At 42.3% G+C, this 15,478-nt stretch overlaps 1 long non-coding RNA gene across 16 annotated transcripts in view; it reads right to left on the bottom strand.

Moving 5' to 3' along the window:
- Positions 1-2,150: 2,150 nt before the first annotated feature.
- The window catches only part of LOC120885717 (uncharacterized), a 28,007-nt gene continuing 14,679 nt past the window's right edge, over positions 2,151-15,478 (bottom strand). For 13 of the 16 annotated variants that reach the window (XR_013424465.1, XR_013424463.1, XR_013424468.1 and 10 more), the window contains one exon: positions 2,151-9,781. This is a non-coding gene — a long non-coding RNA (uncharacterized LOC120885717). The remainder of the gene's footprint in view (positions 9,782-15,478) is intronic. The other 3 variants (XR_013424475.1, XR_013424473.1, XR_005728416.2) reach the window with 1 other exon arrangement.

Genomic DNA, 15,478 nt, shown 5'->3' with positions numbered 1-15,478 from the left:
GCGTCCTGTTCAGTGCCATTCACAAGAGATGCTGCCTGGAGCCCATGGGGCAGGGGAGGAAGGACCCCAAAGACCAGCGAACAAAGCTTAGATTCCACCTGACATCGGTGAGGAAGAGAGTCAGAGAACATCAAGGACAAGGGATACCCGAGCCCTGAGCCACATCATAAGCAAAAACAAGACCCCACCCATGGGCGGCCAATCAGAAGCACAAACTCAAAGATAGGGCTGAAAGATGCCCAGAGCTCACCTCCCTTCCAGTTCCTCCCACCAGACTTCTCCAGAAAGACTGTGCGAGCAACAGTTCCAGACTAATACACCCACCGCCGCCGCCGTCCTCTTTACCACTAACGAGTGCCAGAGACAGCTCCCGTCTCTCTCTTCTCCCTCTGAGGATTCCCCTCCAAATGCTAATAAAGTGGAGAGATTTCCAAGTTTCACAGTCTCCGTTGAGCAGTGCTATTCTTTTCTACAGGCAATAAGGGAAAAAATAAATTAACTTGGAGGATTTTTTGATGGAAACAGTTTACAATCAAACGCCCCACTGTTGACAAAATCATCATAACTGTCACTTCACGCCTCTCTGCCAACGGCATAATTAGTGTCATTACCAGGAAGTCACGGAAATATAAACGAGTGTGGATTATACAACACGAAATTGCATAACTATGAGTATTTCACGGTACCTAAGCAGTGTCACCCACTGTACCCCCACATGGGCTTGGCACTTGCTTCCTGGGGGTCTTAAGATCTCTCCCCCAGTCTAAGTTGCTGTTCTGATTCAGCTTCAGAAAGATGTGTCTGAAGGCAGATGAGGGGGGATGTTCTGTTTGGAACTGATTTGAAAATACGTTAAATGGTTAGCACGGTTTTATGTTTAGAACATGAAATTTCGTTTTTTGCGTTTTCTAAATGAAATATAATTTCAAAAGAAAATGTTTTTAAAATAACAACCGTTTATAGCCACATGCATCTGTTTGCATCCCCCACTCTCCTGGGCCGCTCCTGCTTGATAGTTAGACCAGCACTGCTCCCACTGCCTGCATCCCCCAACCCCCTCTGCCCAGGACCTACACAAGCCACATGGCTCTCCCCTGCTTTGAACTTCTGAAGCCAGGCCTTGGAAAGCACACACTGGGCACTTCTGAGGCTCATGGCTACCATGTTCGTGGTGCTTGCCTTAATTATTCCTTTGGAATTGCCATTCTCTGCATGCCTTCCACCCCCCACAGGCCCATCTCAGACTGAGAGGTCATAGGCACTCCTCATCTCTAAGGAGAATATTGAATTACATGGGCATGTCTTATTTCTGTTGAAAATAAGATGGGCATGGAAAAATATTGGATGAAACTGGCTAATTTGTTTTCAGCAGTGTGAGAGCAGGAACATCCCTACACCAAAAACTGGATGGTGTGCTCATGAAAACTTGGCAGTGGGGGTTGGGAAATGCCTTCTTCATCAAAGAGATTGTTCTCTGTTAGCACAGATCTGTAGTGAGCAGCTGGTGAATCTCACACGGTACCACGACATTCGAGATCCATGAGGGAGGAGAGTTTTTTTCTGGTTTGTTCATGGTGTGGTTATAGGAAGAATAACAGCCCCCAAAGATACCCCATCCTGATCCCTGGAACTGTGCCCACACTGGGTTAGTGCCAGAGGAAACAGGGCACAGAACCCCAGCTGCAGGTTCCAGAAAGTGTCCTCTGATTTATATTCTCCATTTTGACCGAGGATTAGGTATTTTGAATATGTGTACAATATCATGGTGAAGTTTCAGAAAACCTCTGAAATCTGGAACTATACTGGATCAAGGATAAATCCACCTGTTCAAAGTTCAAAATAGAACTTTCTGTTTGAGAGATGAAGCTGAAGCAAGAAAAGTTTGGAACTTCATCTAACAAAATTTAAGTCACACAAAGCTATTGGCATGATTTTGTGCTTATGCAAATTCCCTGCAGGTGTGGTGTAGAGAATGAACAGGTCCAAAAGGACTGTGGGCAGACCAGGCAGGAAGTGGTTAACAACAGCAAGAACTATAAGGGCCTGACCTTGGAGCTTGGCAGTGAGACAGAGGGCACTGATGAAGAGGAGGGAGGGTTAGGAATTATATTAAGAGAAGTTATGTAAGGGACCACCAAGAGACCATCTCATGCAACAGCAAAAGGGCTTTATTGAAGATTCAGCACGCTGGGGCTCCTTGCTCACTCAAGAAGGGAGAGCCGCCCAGAGCCCCGAGCAGGGGTTAAGCAGTGCTTAAGTACATTTTTTGGGGAGGGCGGGGGCTTTGCATACATCAGAGCAAATCATCATGAGGTGCGGGAAAATCGAACAACAACTCTCAAACATGATTAGTACATTCATTGGCGGGAACAGGTCGGGCGGGGGTGATAGGTCAGTCCTAAAGCGGGGTATACATTCAAACTGATTGGTTTAGGCCCTGAGGTGCCTACGCGCTGAGCTGCACTGGGTTGTTAAGCAGCTAAGTTGTCAGGGGGGATTCCTACACATATCTAATAGGCAGTCCCGGGAATTGTCTTAACAGCTACAGGAATTTCAGGCTTTGAGTGTAGCTTAGAAACTTAACAATACCTGGTCCTTTACATTTTAACTCAGGCTTTGCAGCTTAGAAACTTTGCAATACCTGGTCCTTTACATTTTAACTTCAGTTTCTTTTACTCTCTCAGTTAGAGACAACTGGGGAATGAGAGAAAGAGTGAATGGGGATTAGAAATATGGTCTTGGACAAAGAGAGTACATGACAACTATTCAAAAAAGTGCAAAGCCTGAGATGTTATGGTTGGGTTTGAGTACATTATGGCTGAGCATAAGATCATGAGTCCGGATCTGGACATGTGTAACTAGGGAGGAGATAAGTAATTGTGGGGGATAAGAATAAATGAATGGATATCTCAATCTGACGATCAAGAAGAAGTTTTGTTAGAAACAGAGATTTGGGAGTCATCAACAGATGAATGCAAACAGAAGTGATTAAATATGGCAACACCCCAGGTAGGTGTGTGAATTTAGGACCGAGAATTAAAATCTTTGAGGAATCCCATTTTTAAGGGATGGTAAAAAAGAAAAATCTACAAAGGAGACTAAGGTCAAGGCCAGAGAGAAAGAAAACCAGGAGAACTTAGTGTCATGATAGCTCACAAACAACTTCAAGTTGGTGGGTATCATGCAAAGTGCCAGATACTGCAAGACAAGGCAAGATGGAAGGGTGGGCATTGGAGCAAGCGATAGGAATGCCATGCCACCCACTGACGAGAATGTCTACGGAACAGTTAGCTCCGAGACCAGCCTGGAGGTGAAGAAGGTCTATGGGTAAGAGTCCAAGGTAGAAAATGAGGGGGAAAGTGAGGCACCTCTCTCAAGAAATTTGACTTAAAAACACAAGCACAAATGAAATGGTAGGAAATTGTGTCTTTTTGTTTGTTTGTTTTTTAAGAAAGAAATGCTAAGAGTCAAGGAGAGACAAGATATTTGAGGACTTAGGTCAGAAGGAGGCAGCTAGCACCTTGAGGTCCCTGAGGAGCTGGGCTGGACAGATGTGGAGGGGTGGGCTAGAGAAGACAGCACAGAGTGTCTTCTCCATCACGGGAGGGTGAGGAAATGCCCGCACAGAGGTTGCCGTTGAGTTTTTCATCTTGATGGAGGAAATTGCCATCTGCTGTCTTTTAACTCCTCTGTTGTCTTTTAACTCCTCTGTTAAGTAGAAGATGAATTTATCTGAAAACCCAACTTTGAAAAGAGAGGCTTCCTAGCATTTAAATCAAAGTTTAATATGAATAAATCCAAGATTCTTGAGTGTTCCTAGCTCAGCATAGGTTTGAATTTACAAAACCATAATCCAGAGGTTTAAAATCGTTTAAAAAGTGATTGCAATTGTATTTAATGCTCAATGTTAAGGAAAAATACATCCTTAATACCCAGAAAGAGTTCTCAACCCCCTTCTACGCTTCGACAAATCTCCCACTCTCAGAGCTTTTCCAGAGCCGCGGCAACGCCGAAGATGCTCTCCACCCGTGGCCTGCCTCGCTTCCCCACCTTCCTATTCCCATTCCCTGCTCTCCACCTCTCTATGGGGAAGAAAAAATGAAGCTGTGGAGCTAAATCCCTTTCTTTCCTTGTTTTTCTTGGGCTTTATTCTCTCTATTCATTCTCCAGATTCAAAGTTTGTGCCACGAAAGATCCAGGAACAAATTTGGCAAACAGCAGATGTTACTCTGAGGACAGGAAGAAGACAAAAAGAATGGACAGGCAGAAAGAGACGCACACCACCAGCTTTGGCTCAACCGTCCCGCCAGTCAGCCAGGAGCTGCCCTTGTTGAATGTGATGTCAACGCTGGACAATGGCCCAGTGTAGCCATCCCCATTGGAGTGAAGATCTTAAATGCTGAGCACTGCCTCCAAAGAAGGAAAGAGGTTAAGTGGATAAAAGGGTGATCAATAACTCTGAAATATTGACCGTGGCACAGTGCTGTGTCTGGTGCTAGTACAAAATTTGAATTATTGATCATGTATGTCGTATGCACATATTAGGCATTGAGTGTCCAGATACTGAAAGATTCCAAGAGGAATGAGCCCGAAGACCAGCTGTGTGACTCACTGGAGACTGGGGATTGGGTTAAGCCAATAACAAAGTCCCCCTGTGGGCTCATAAAACTTAGCAAATGCACAAGGAAATGAGTAGATGCATTTTGGTCCTCCATCTAAGTGCTGAAGAGATTATTCTCATGGCACACCAACAAGGTAAGCATCAAAACCCTTCCTTACAAAGTTCAGAGTTGTCTTATCCGTCAAGCACAAACAACAACAAAATCTCCCTGGCTTTATACACCAGAATCATGTCCTGCTCCTGCAAAATTATTTGTGGATCCAGGAACCCTTAGGGACAATGTCCTGTAAGCATTGGCTTGGCCTCCAAGGCTGGCTGAAACTGTGTCCCCTCCAGCCCATCACAGGCATCCATAATGGCCACCGAAGAGAAGATAGCATTGGAGGGTTTCCTGCCAGACATCCTGCCAGCCCCTCAGGAGGTCCTCACCCGCAACCTGCTTTCTCCAGCATGCTCCAGGGCACAGGAGGCTGATTTAGGTGGAGCACACAGATGAGCTCTCTTGTCCTCTGGCACCTCATGGGATGTGACCACTGGGGTGAAGCAGTAGGACTGTGGAGGGCAGAAGCTCTGGGAGCAGACGCTCAGCGAGTTCTGGGTGTGGTTCTTCCACTCACTCTCTGTGGGAACATGGTGGCTGACTGCATCTTCCTACCGAAAGCCAGCAAGGGAAGGGAGCGATGCCAGTCAAGGGTGGGATGGGAGGTCAGCTACCTCTGGAGCTGGAGATTCTCTCTCTTTCTCTGTCTCCTCATGGCTGCCCCTCCCCTGCCTTTTCAAGCCGATGCACTACCATAAGACCCCTCACTGTTACCAACATCAACTTGACCACCGTCTGTGTTCCTTTCTTAAAACCCAGCTCACTTGGGCTGGGGATGTGGCTCAAGCGGTAGCACGCTCATCTGGCGTGCGTACGGCCCGGGTTCGATCCTCAGCACCACATACAAACAATGATGTTGTGTCCGCCAATAACTAAAAAATAAATATTAAAAAATTCTCTCTCTCTCTCTCTCTCTCTCTCAAAAAAAAAAAAAAAAAAAACAAACCCAGCTCACTCACACCTTTGCAAACTCAGCACTTGGTCTGTGTCCCTCACCCCATTACCTACATTGACAATGCTTTTCCCTGGAAGTAGCCAACAGCATTTTACTTGAAATCACTGATTGGAATTAGTTACATGCCCTGTTTAACTACAACAGAACTGGAAAGTTCAATCTTCTCCATTACCCAGGAGAAAGGAGAATCAGATATTGGTGGAGACTAGAAGTCCATCAGAGGAGGCCCAGCAAAAGATGCATCATGATTTACTTGGCAATTATAGAGAGACCAGTCACTTTGCCATTTTCATCATCAGAAGTGATACATACCTCAGCACAATTCCTCTTTGGGATAATTGCAGATAGGTAGCGCTCTTCCTAAAGCAGTGATCAAGTACAAAATCATCAAATTAACCCCCACATTGGCAGAAGGTTGAGATAGCTGTTTCCTCTCCCGCTAGAGAAGATTAACCAATAGCTCTTTAGAAGGATAAGCGGGGCAAGTCACAGATGGCATGCAGTATTGATTGTCTGTGTCCTCACATACAGAAGCTGGGAATAGCTCTCAAAGAGGTATTGCACAACTGTCATGGAAGGGGCAGAAATACAATGTTATCTTTCAATACTGTGGGATTGATTAAAACAACCAGACAGAGAGAGACGTATTACCCCACCCTGACCAGCCCAGAAATACTCAGCAATGCAGGATGAGCTGGAGTCAGGGGTCCCCCGGCAGGCACGCCCAAGAACAAGCTGATGTCCTTGCTCCCAGCTCTGATTCTGCTGCCTGACATATCTACTGAGGTCGCTGAGTCAAGGGTTTTTAACCTGTGATATAGAGCTATATCTCATGAGATCTTCTCAAACTGCAAACTTTGTGTGTGTTCTAAGGAAAGGCTTTATAGGTTAAAATAAGACAAATAAAACATCCCTTACTCCCCAAAAGGCTAGAACAATGGGGTTGAAGAATGTCACTTGATTCTTCCAGATTCAACGCTGACAGTTCTACGGCCGATTCTGGTCAACTCATGGGTCTGAGGAGCACAGAGCATATATTCTCATAAAATCGTGAAACTGACTTAGCGCACAGATAGCATGCAAACTAGTGCTCAATAAAGGCATGCAATGTGAACGTGGATTTTATTTTCCCTAATTTTTGAATATGCCATTTGCAGAAGGCCAGAGAAACATCTGCTATACCTGATTATTTCTGTCTCCTTTTCCATTTTACAGAAGCCATGAGTGCCTCTCCTGCTTTGCCTTTCGTATTTCCACTTTACTCTCAGAAACTCTATGCGAAAGAAGAAGCGGACAACAATTTCCTCCAAATGGAATTAGAGGACACAGTTTAAACCACTCAACTTTGAACCAAGATCCTAAAACCCCTATTTCAATAACTAGTAATTGTTCTGCACAAACTCATGTTCAAAAAATAAACTTCAAAATGGTGATGAGCGACTCTTAATGGACCAAATTTTCTGACTTAAATGTACTGAGGTACCTCAGCCACTAGCTCTCAGCGTCACTGCCCAGTGCCTTAATTAGCCACAGGCTCAGTCTTGCTTGAATTCTAATTGAGTCCTGGGCTAATTGTCCATTAAATACGTTGGAGCATTCCACAGATGATCTCACAAAGTCTTCATTTCTCCCACCTCTGATTTGCACACAGAAGCCCATCTGGGAAGGCTTGGGATGGCAGAATACTATAGTTGGTGGCTTCCCGTGGAACAAAGAAAGGGGGAGAAGATCTGAAATGACTCACACCATGACCAGCACCTTACATCAGAGATGAGATCTTTCAAGTTCTGTGTGAAGTTAGGAACCCTTTCCATCTTGGCATTTTCACAGTGCATTTGGGGTGAGGTTGAATATATATATATATATCTTTAGGCTGAAGAGAGAGGTTGAAAGTGCAGATTCTTGAAAGAGCAGGTAATCCAGCTACCACTGGCCTTGGCCATGGGAGGAGGAAGCACAAAGGGCCTGTACCCCAGAGAGCAGGTGGATGGACTGTTGGACATGCCTCTGCTCCACCCCAAGCTCCCCAAAACTGCATTCCTGGACTTCCTCCTCCCCCTGTCCCAAATATCAGTTGACTGCTCATGTTCTCTGCTGGTCCAGATCTAGTCTCTCCTGAAACACACACTGCTTTTGTGCCTGAATGAAGAACTCCCACCTGGGGGTTTTGAGCTACGATGTCATCTGTAAAAATCTGCTCTAGTGAGGTTGTCCTGCAACTTCCACCTTAGGTTTCTTTGGAGGAGACATGGAATTGGTCAGATAGGTCAGTTCCATTATTTATTTCTGCAAAGCCTGAAAGCTGAACTATTGGAAGACTTTCCTAAGTGTGGACTCGGCAGCAGATTCAATCAGTGGCTTGGTTCTGGGGAACAACAGGAACCAAACCTGTTTTGGACACCAGGGTTTTCAGGCCTTGACTCTGATTTCCAGGGTAATCCATCCTTCTACCTACAGGATCAGGTTTACTTATAAAGGATGATTTCTCCAGAGGACCATTCTCAAATTCACAAAATCATAAGTTGTACAAATTTAAAATGAACATATTTAACTAATTCAAAGAAGAATCTGAAGAATGAATGTATAGATATCTATCTTATGCATTCATTCTTGCATACCTTTCTCTATAAGATAGATGATAGAGATAGAAATAGATAGATATAGATATATAATTCACACACACACACACACACACCCATCACAAAAGCTGATGCAGATCTACCAGTAAATGCAGAAGCAGTCCCAAACATCATCTTGATAAGATGCTGGGATCACCTTTTCCACAGGGGAGAAATCAATTGTGTGTATACAGATGAAATTCATTCGCATTTCTATAGAAAAGAGTCATTTTTACTTCTACCAATTGTCTAGAATTTACAGCGGTAACAGTCTAGTCAAAGACAATCCAAGAGGCAGACCCCTATGGGATTGGATAAGGCTGGAGGATCTGGTAGATTGCTCCCAGAATTCCACTAAAAGAGCCACCTGTAATCCTTTGCCAATTTCAGAGTCTTTCAGATTTTTACCTACAAGCTCACCTGGGGATCATAAATACTATCTCCCAATTCTATGCATGGTCATAAAGTGGTTGGTCTCATTAGATTTGGTCTGCTTCTTTCCATAGGTGCTACAAGAATGTTAATTAACCACATATTTGCTTTGTAAATTGAGAACCATGCAGTACTGAGTTACGAATAAGGCCACAGAATTAACTGCTGTTTGGAAGTTTTTCTAAGGAGATTGAATTTTATTTTTAAAGCCGCTATTATTTGCTATCCAGAGATTAGGAAATCAAGTCTAAAAAAGCTCTACTGGAGAATTTTATTGGTCCTCACAGTACCAATAAATCTAATGAATTCCTCTCTTCTCAAAGTCCCTAAAATTTACAAAGATTCTTGTCTTACCAGGAGGTGGCCTGCCTCACTGTCTGTAAGGCCAAGACCCTACGCGGGGTTAACCTGAGTTTACACTGTTTTCTTAAAGCAGCATGTCATTCCTGAGTAAATAAGAATTCTTCTGAAATATTACAGTCCTTGTATGGTCTTAGTCACATAATTCAGCTGTGTTCTGGTAAATAGTTGGACAGATTTGTATCAGATCTATGTAACTAGCTGTACTGCCATTATAAAAAAAAAAGAGGGAGACTCAGTAAGGGCCTAGGACTTCTCGGGAATCAGTGAGAATGGGGCTGATTTAATAGTGTTCTCGTTCCTTTACAAAAGCAGGGTCTACTTAACTGAGTGTCAGCAATGCTTCAGAAACACCAAGAAAGGGTTTCATAATACATACGTTGAACAGAATAACTAAGTTCCAAGCATCAGATGTCAAATCAGAACACCCCCTCACAGGTTCATTTGTCTCTTGTTCTGCTAGAGGTGAGTCGTGCACCTAGTTCATGAGGCTGTGTGCTTCCACTCTAAGCAGAGCCCCAGAGCTGGTGCCCCAGCCAGGGTGCCGTCTAACAGCATCGAACTGAGGTTAGGTCAGAAGCCGGTATTCAAGAGTCTTCACTGGGGAGCTTCGGGGGCCACAGTGCCTGGAATGGTCCTCTCCGTGACATCAAAGACTAGAAGCTGGGCTGGTGGCCTGCACCATGTGGCAGAACCTTCAGAGAAACATCAGAGTAGAGCAAAAATTATCTGTGGTGACAAAGACTTAATGGTTATGGTCAATTTATGAGCATCATCAATAACATCAGAATGCAGGAGCATTAATTCCCCGCTGGAATATAAAGCATAATTATTTCATAAGGGTTTGATCAGTGCTTGCTTTGAGATAAGATGTCTAAATCCCCAGCGTCTTCTAATAAGGTATATGTTTTCTGAAGCGCTTATATTCATAGCATCTTACCTGAACAAATTCTCAAAGGAAATCCCCTTTTCTAATGTGATGACTATTCCCATATAACTCTTGCAGTATCCTTGAATTAATCTAAGAAATATATAGCACATTAAACAAACTTAATTATTTCAAGTACTTGTCTTTTTATACAGTAGAAAGTAAATCTTTGCAATTGCTCTGGGGCCTTTGAGGAATCTCAAAAATAGCTCTAGGTGGAAAAGATATCCTGTCATTTTTGTTTACTTTTTTCTAAATATAGCATTCAATCTTGGTAAGGCAAAGTCAAAAGAGTTGTCAGAGGAGATTTTGAACATTTGATTCTGATCGGATCATAGGTATCTGAGAGCCCAGGGCTTGATGATCTATTTAAATCAAAGAAGAAAAAAAATCTGAAATCAACATAAAAGGTAATACATTTGCAAAGAACTGTCTTCGGATTCTTTTAACAATCAAGGACATAATAAAGTCAACACGAAGCACACACATAAAGCACAGTTGTTCTGGCAGGTACAGGTCCTCTGCTACCTAAACAGGTTTTACAGAAAGGAAAGAATCACTTTGCATCCTATAAATGAAGTATTAATCTATAAGCCAAGGAAATAGCCCCATGGAACATGAACATACAGTGAAAATTTAACTGACTTTCTGCCTTCTTTTCACATGCAGCTATTATAAACCTTAACCACAAAATCCATGTGATTTTGGGAAGTCCAAACTGAGTATTTTCTATGTGAATTTATTTGAAATTCAATTTCATTACTTTGGGGAAGCTCTAAGGATATTCAATTTATTTGTGCATTTATTTCTATCAACAATCAGAACTGAGCTCCTTCAACTTAAAGAGATGCAACAATCTAACTTATCCATATCCTCTGGAAGGGCCGGGGTGTGGCTCAGTGGTAGAGGGCTTGTTTAGCATGTGCAAGGCCCTGGTTTAAAAGAATCCCCTGGAGATGGGACCCGTACTCTGTGATGCGCACAGAGACAGCAGGCCTCACAGAGAACCTACAGCCTCAGTGCCACGCCTCGGCCCCAGGTGAACAGTGAACACAGACACTCCAAAGCTCTGAACAGTGAACACAGACACTCCAGTTCTCCAAGAGCTCTTTTCCTTCCCAGAAAGTCCTAATTGTCCAGAGCTTGGACCAGCAAGCAAGAAGGACTGAAAGAACAAATTCTCTGTTGTGTCTCATCAACAGGGACTCGATCACTCTCACCCCCTACAGACATCAGCAAACCGCAGTTCACAGAGCCAGGGTTCCAATCATCACTGCCTCCCATGGGCCTAAGTTAACACCCATGAGAAGAAAAAGACACCAAGTCAGGGAAAAGAAAGTAGACCAAACAGAGTCCCTGCACCATTTAAGCTCCGTGGCCACTTGGAACTTAGACTGAGAGTCAAGGAGAAACACACTCAGGCTTATGCACTTACCCATGAGGGCCACTGGCCCAGCAACACGGTTTGTCACACAGATACTGGTGTCCCACTGGGATTTCCAAACTAACACAGAAAAATTTTCAAATGGTAAAACCATAACCTTCATACCAATAAATAACATAAGAATAAAATAAAATGATATAAAATTAATTAATTAATGAGGGCACTGATTTAAGCATCTATGCCTGGAACATAGAGGAACAACCATATAACTCTTCATAGATTCCTCAAGCCTCTGCTTTTGAAACTGTCAAAGCCCATGGGAGTAACCCCCTTCTCTAATCCTATGGATCCTATTGTTGAAATATCATATCTGTTTCATGAGCTTTGAAGTACCTAAAGTAATTATAAACATTCTCTGCTTTAGTTTCATTTTTTATAATTGTTGGAACAAAGTTTAGCTAAGTAAACTGCATGATCAAGCTGGACAATTATCATCAGTCTATTGAAAGATCATAGCATTGTATTAGAGGCTGCATTATGGGCTGTTTCTAGTCCTGACGCTGGCCAACTTTGAGGTCCTGGGTTGCATTCATAAAATGCAGGGTGAGGATGGATGCTCTCAGGGCCTTCTCAGCCCCATGGTCAGTGTAAATGTTGCCAGGGAAAAGTTACCAGGACCATGTACTCTATGCACCTGGGATGCTTGTACAATAAATAAATTTCTAGTCCTCTTCACACACACAACTTGAATGTGGGTAGGACCCAGGAATCTGAACTTCAAATAATTTTTAGATTATTCCTTAATAAACTGAAGTTTGAAAATCCTTAGTGTATGTTTTTCCCCCTTGAACAAAAATCAGTTAAGATGATTACATAGGTCCCAGGTTTTCCAGTGAGTGGTACACTATTATTGCCTTCAAGTGACAGTCATGTACAGTCATTTCAACTTTGGAATGATGTTGAAAGTGACCAAAGTTGTCACTGTGTTTAATGTGGTAGTAACAGTGCACTGTGTGCTTGGATCATCATGCTCAATGTAAGACCTGGAGTGCTGCATGGTCCACAGTGAACAGTGTGAGGCAACTGGCAGGTCCCTCAACCCACTCTTCTGGCCTTTCACTTCCTTCTTCATCATCAATGGCTTAGAGAAAATGAAACCAAAATCTGATTGTTTGAAAGGAAAAGTCAACTTAGAAATCCTCTTACCACACTAAGGAACAGCAGTGGGTCGGGGAATAGCAAGTTACCAATATCAGAAATAAAATAAGGGTCTTCACTACTCATCCCATGGACATGAAAAGGTTAATGAAGGATACTATCTACAGTGCTATGCCTACAAACTTGATAACTTGGATGAAATGGACCAATTCCTAAAAAAAAAAATGTCAAAACGTATACAAGGAAAAATAATTTGAATAAACCAAAAGTATTGAAGAAATTAAATCAATAATTAATAATCTTCCAAAAGAAAAAAAATCTGATTCAGATGGGTTCAGTGGTGAATTAAGAAGAGATAACAACCATTCTCTATAATTCCTTCTAGAAAATAGAAGTAGAGGGAATCATTCCTAACATTTTATAAGGTCAGCAATACTCTAATATCTACACCAAACAAATACAAGATAGGAAATCCATAGACAAATATCTGTCATGCATACAGACTTTAATATTCTAAACAAAGCATTAGCAAATAAAATTGAAGTAAAATAACTCTATATCACAATCAAGAGGGGAATATTCCAGGTATTCAGGGCTATTTCAACATTCAAAAAGAAATTATTATCCACTAGATGAATAGGCTAAAGAAACAATATCATGTGACTATATCAGTTGCTACAGAAAAAGCATTTGACAAGATCCAGTATTATCATGATAAAACATCTCAGTGTGATAAAAAATAGTTTAGATTTTTCTCTTACATCACACTGAATAGTGAGATACCACATGCTTTCTCCTTAAAGTCTGGAAGGAAGTCAAGTCCATCTCTTTCAGTTCTTATGAAACATCATACTAAAAATGCAAACTAGTGCAATAAGATAAGAAAAAGAAATTAAACTTTTACTGATTGGAAAGAAAAAAAACTGTGTTCATGGTTGTCTATGTGGGAAAACTTGAAGAAACTACCAATAACTCCTTGAACTAATAAGAGAGTATTACAATGTCATAAGACACAAGGTTCATACAAAAAGGCAATTGCTCTCTTAAGAAGGGTTGCTCTTTTATTGTATAAAGATATTAATTCAATAAATGGGTTTTCCACTCCAAGGAGGTTGTAGCCAAATCTTGAAGAGCAAGAAACCTTCCACTAAGGAATCAGTGGTCCTCTGCAGGGAGTAGTACAATGGATACTTTTTTTAAAAATTACCTTTATTCTTTATTTTCTATGGAGCTGAATAAGAAGAAGGATGTAAGTTGGGTCAGATACTAAAGGGCAAAAGGTCTTTGACATAGGAGATGATGTTAATTGCTAAGATTAATGTCAGAAAATTTAAAAAGATACTGCATAATTCAATAAAGGAAAATGGAGACTAGGGGTTCCTTTATAAAAGTAGTAAAATAGAAGACTTCAATCTCTATACCACTTTAAAAGTTTTGAACAATAGAGAAAAGTCTATTAATGCTTTTGCAAAAAGATATTTTGATCATTTTCTTTCCTACTTATGCATTTGACTTCAACAATAGCTGGATGTTATTTTCTCTGAACTCTGCCTGTCCTACTTTGTGATATTTTTACATGGACTTCGAATGCCTTTGCTCAGTTAGCCAATGGGCTGTGACCCTCTGCGTCTGGTCTCTGACAATGTGTCATCAAATGCAAGGGCTGTGCTAGTAATTGCCACCCTGGTGCTGAGCAGCCTGTAATCACTGCCGGAAAACCAGGCATGAATGTGCAGACTGCGTCTCAGCCTGGCTCCAGACAGTTCTCACGTAGGAAGCCCATTTTAACTCAGCTTCATGTGGAGCTCAACCAAGCCGTTTTCCAAACTCTGAAATCTGGCAAAATTCCTCAGCCCCAGGGCTACTCAGGAGAGATGCACAGTGGAAGCCTGGTGTCTTTACAGGGTGCTGTGTTGCGTTGGTCCCTGTGGGTCCCTACCACCTTTCTCCACCAGCTCATCCACCATTGTTTTAAGAGTCCTGGACAAGCCACAGGAGTCCACCAAGCATAGTCACCCCTCCATTATGGGAAAGGAAGACCTCCTCTCCAGCTTGATGCTGGGAAAATCAAAGAACGTCCCACCTCCACTCCTGCCCTGAGGAGCAGGCTGCAGCTGCCAGGGGCTGGTTTTTAGCCCCCTCTGAACTCCGCTTCCTATTTGACCTCATCTCCACAGCCCAGGCAACAGAAAAACCCTAGAAAGAAAACTACCTGCACAGAGGAATTTCTGCACATAAAGACACAAAACAGGATATTGCACCTTTTATATCTTTCAGGAGATTCAAAGGACCCAGTCTTGGATTACTAAAATCACTAAAACCTGGTTTATATCACTAGCTTCACAATAAGGGGGGGGGAGTATTAAATTTCACAGCATTCCAAACTAAACTATGTTGCCAGTAATGCCTTATTCCCAACCACAATACAGACACGTGTGTTACTATGTGGCTAAGAATCTCAGCGTGTCTCAACACAGCCCTGGTAAGTTGTTCTGCAAACTTTCATTTGCCCAAAACAGATTTCTGTGTGAAAATTTGCAAGGATCTGAGTCTTTTCCTTTCATTCCCCATCCCCGTATCTATGCTTGACACCTGCGTGTTAGAATTCAGAAAGAGAAGAGCGACAAAGTTCACAACACTTGGGGAAAGAATCTCATTCAAAAATAGCCTTCTGTGGATGCAGAATGATTTGGCAATTTGTAAGAGCTCCTTGTCTCTAACCTTACTCAGGAAATAATTCCTCCAGGATGAGAAGCTTTGCCTGAATTGGAAACAAATGATTCACGGTCAGAGAGGTCCTATCAAAAAATAAAGAAGAGACAAGTCCCTTTGGCAACTCCCAATGGAATTCTTTCCTACAAACACATATCAAGATAACAAAAGATAATGGTTTAGTTTTTTTTATCCATGGTCCTTTCAGAG

The sequence above is a fragment of the Ictidomys tridecemlineatus genome, chromosome 1 (assembly GCF_052094955.1).
Source record: "Ictidomys tridecemlineatus isolate mIctTri1 chromosome 1, mIctTri1.hap1, whole genome shotgun sequence".
In the NCBI taxonomy this organism is placed as follows: Eukaryota; Metazoa; Chordata; class Mammalia; order Rodentia; family Sciuridae; genus Ictidomys; species Ictidomys tridecemlineatus.
Note: the sequence above shows the minus strand (reverse complement) of the source record. Positions and strands in the feature narration are given on the sequence as shown.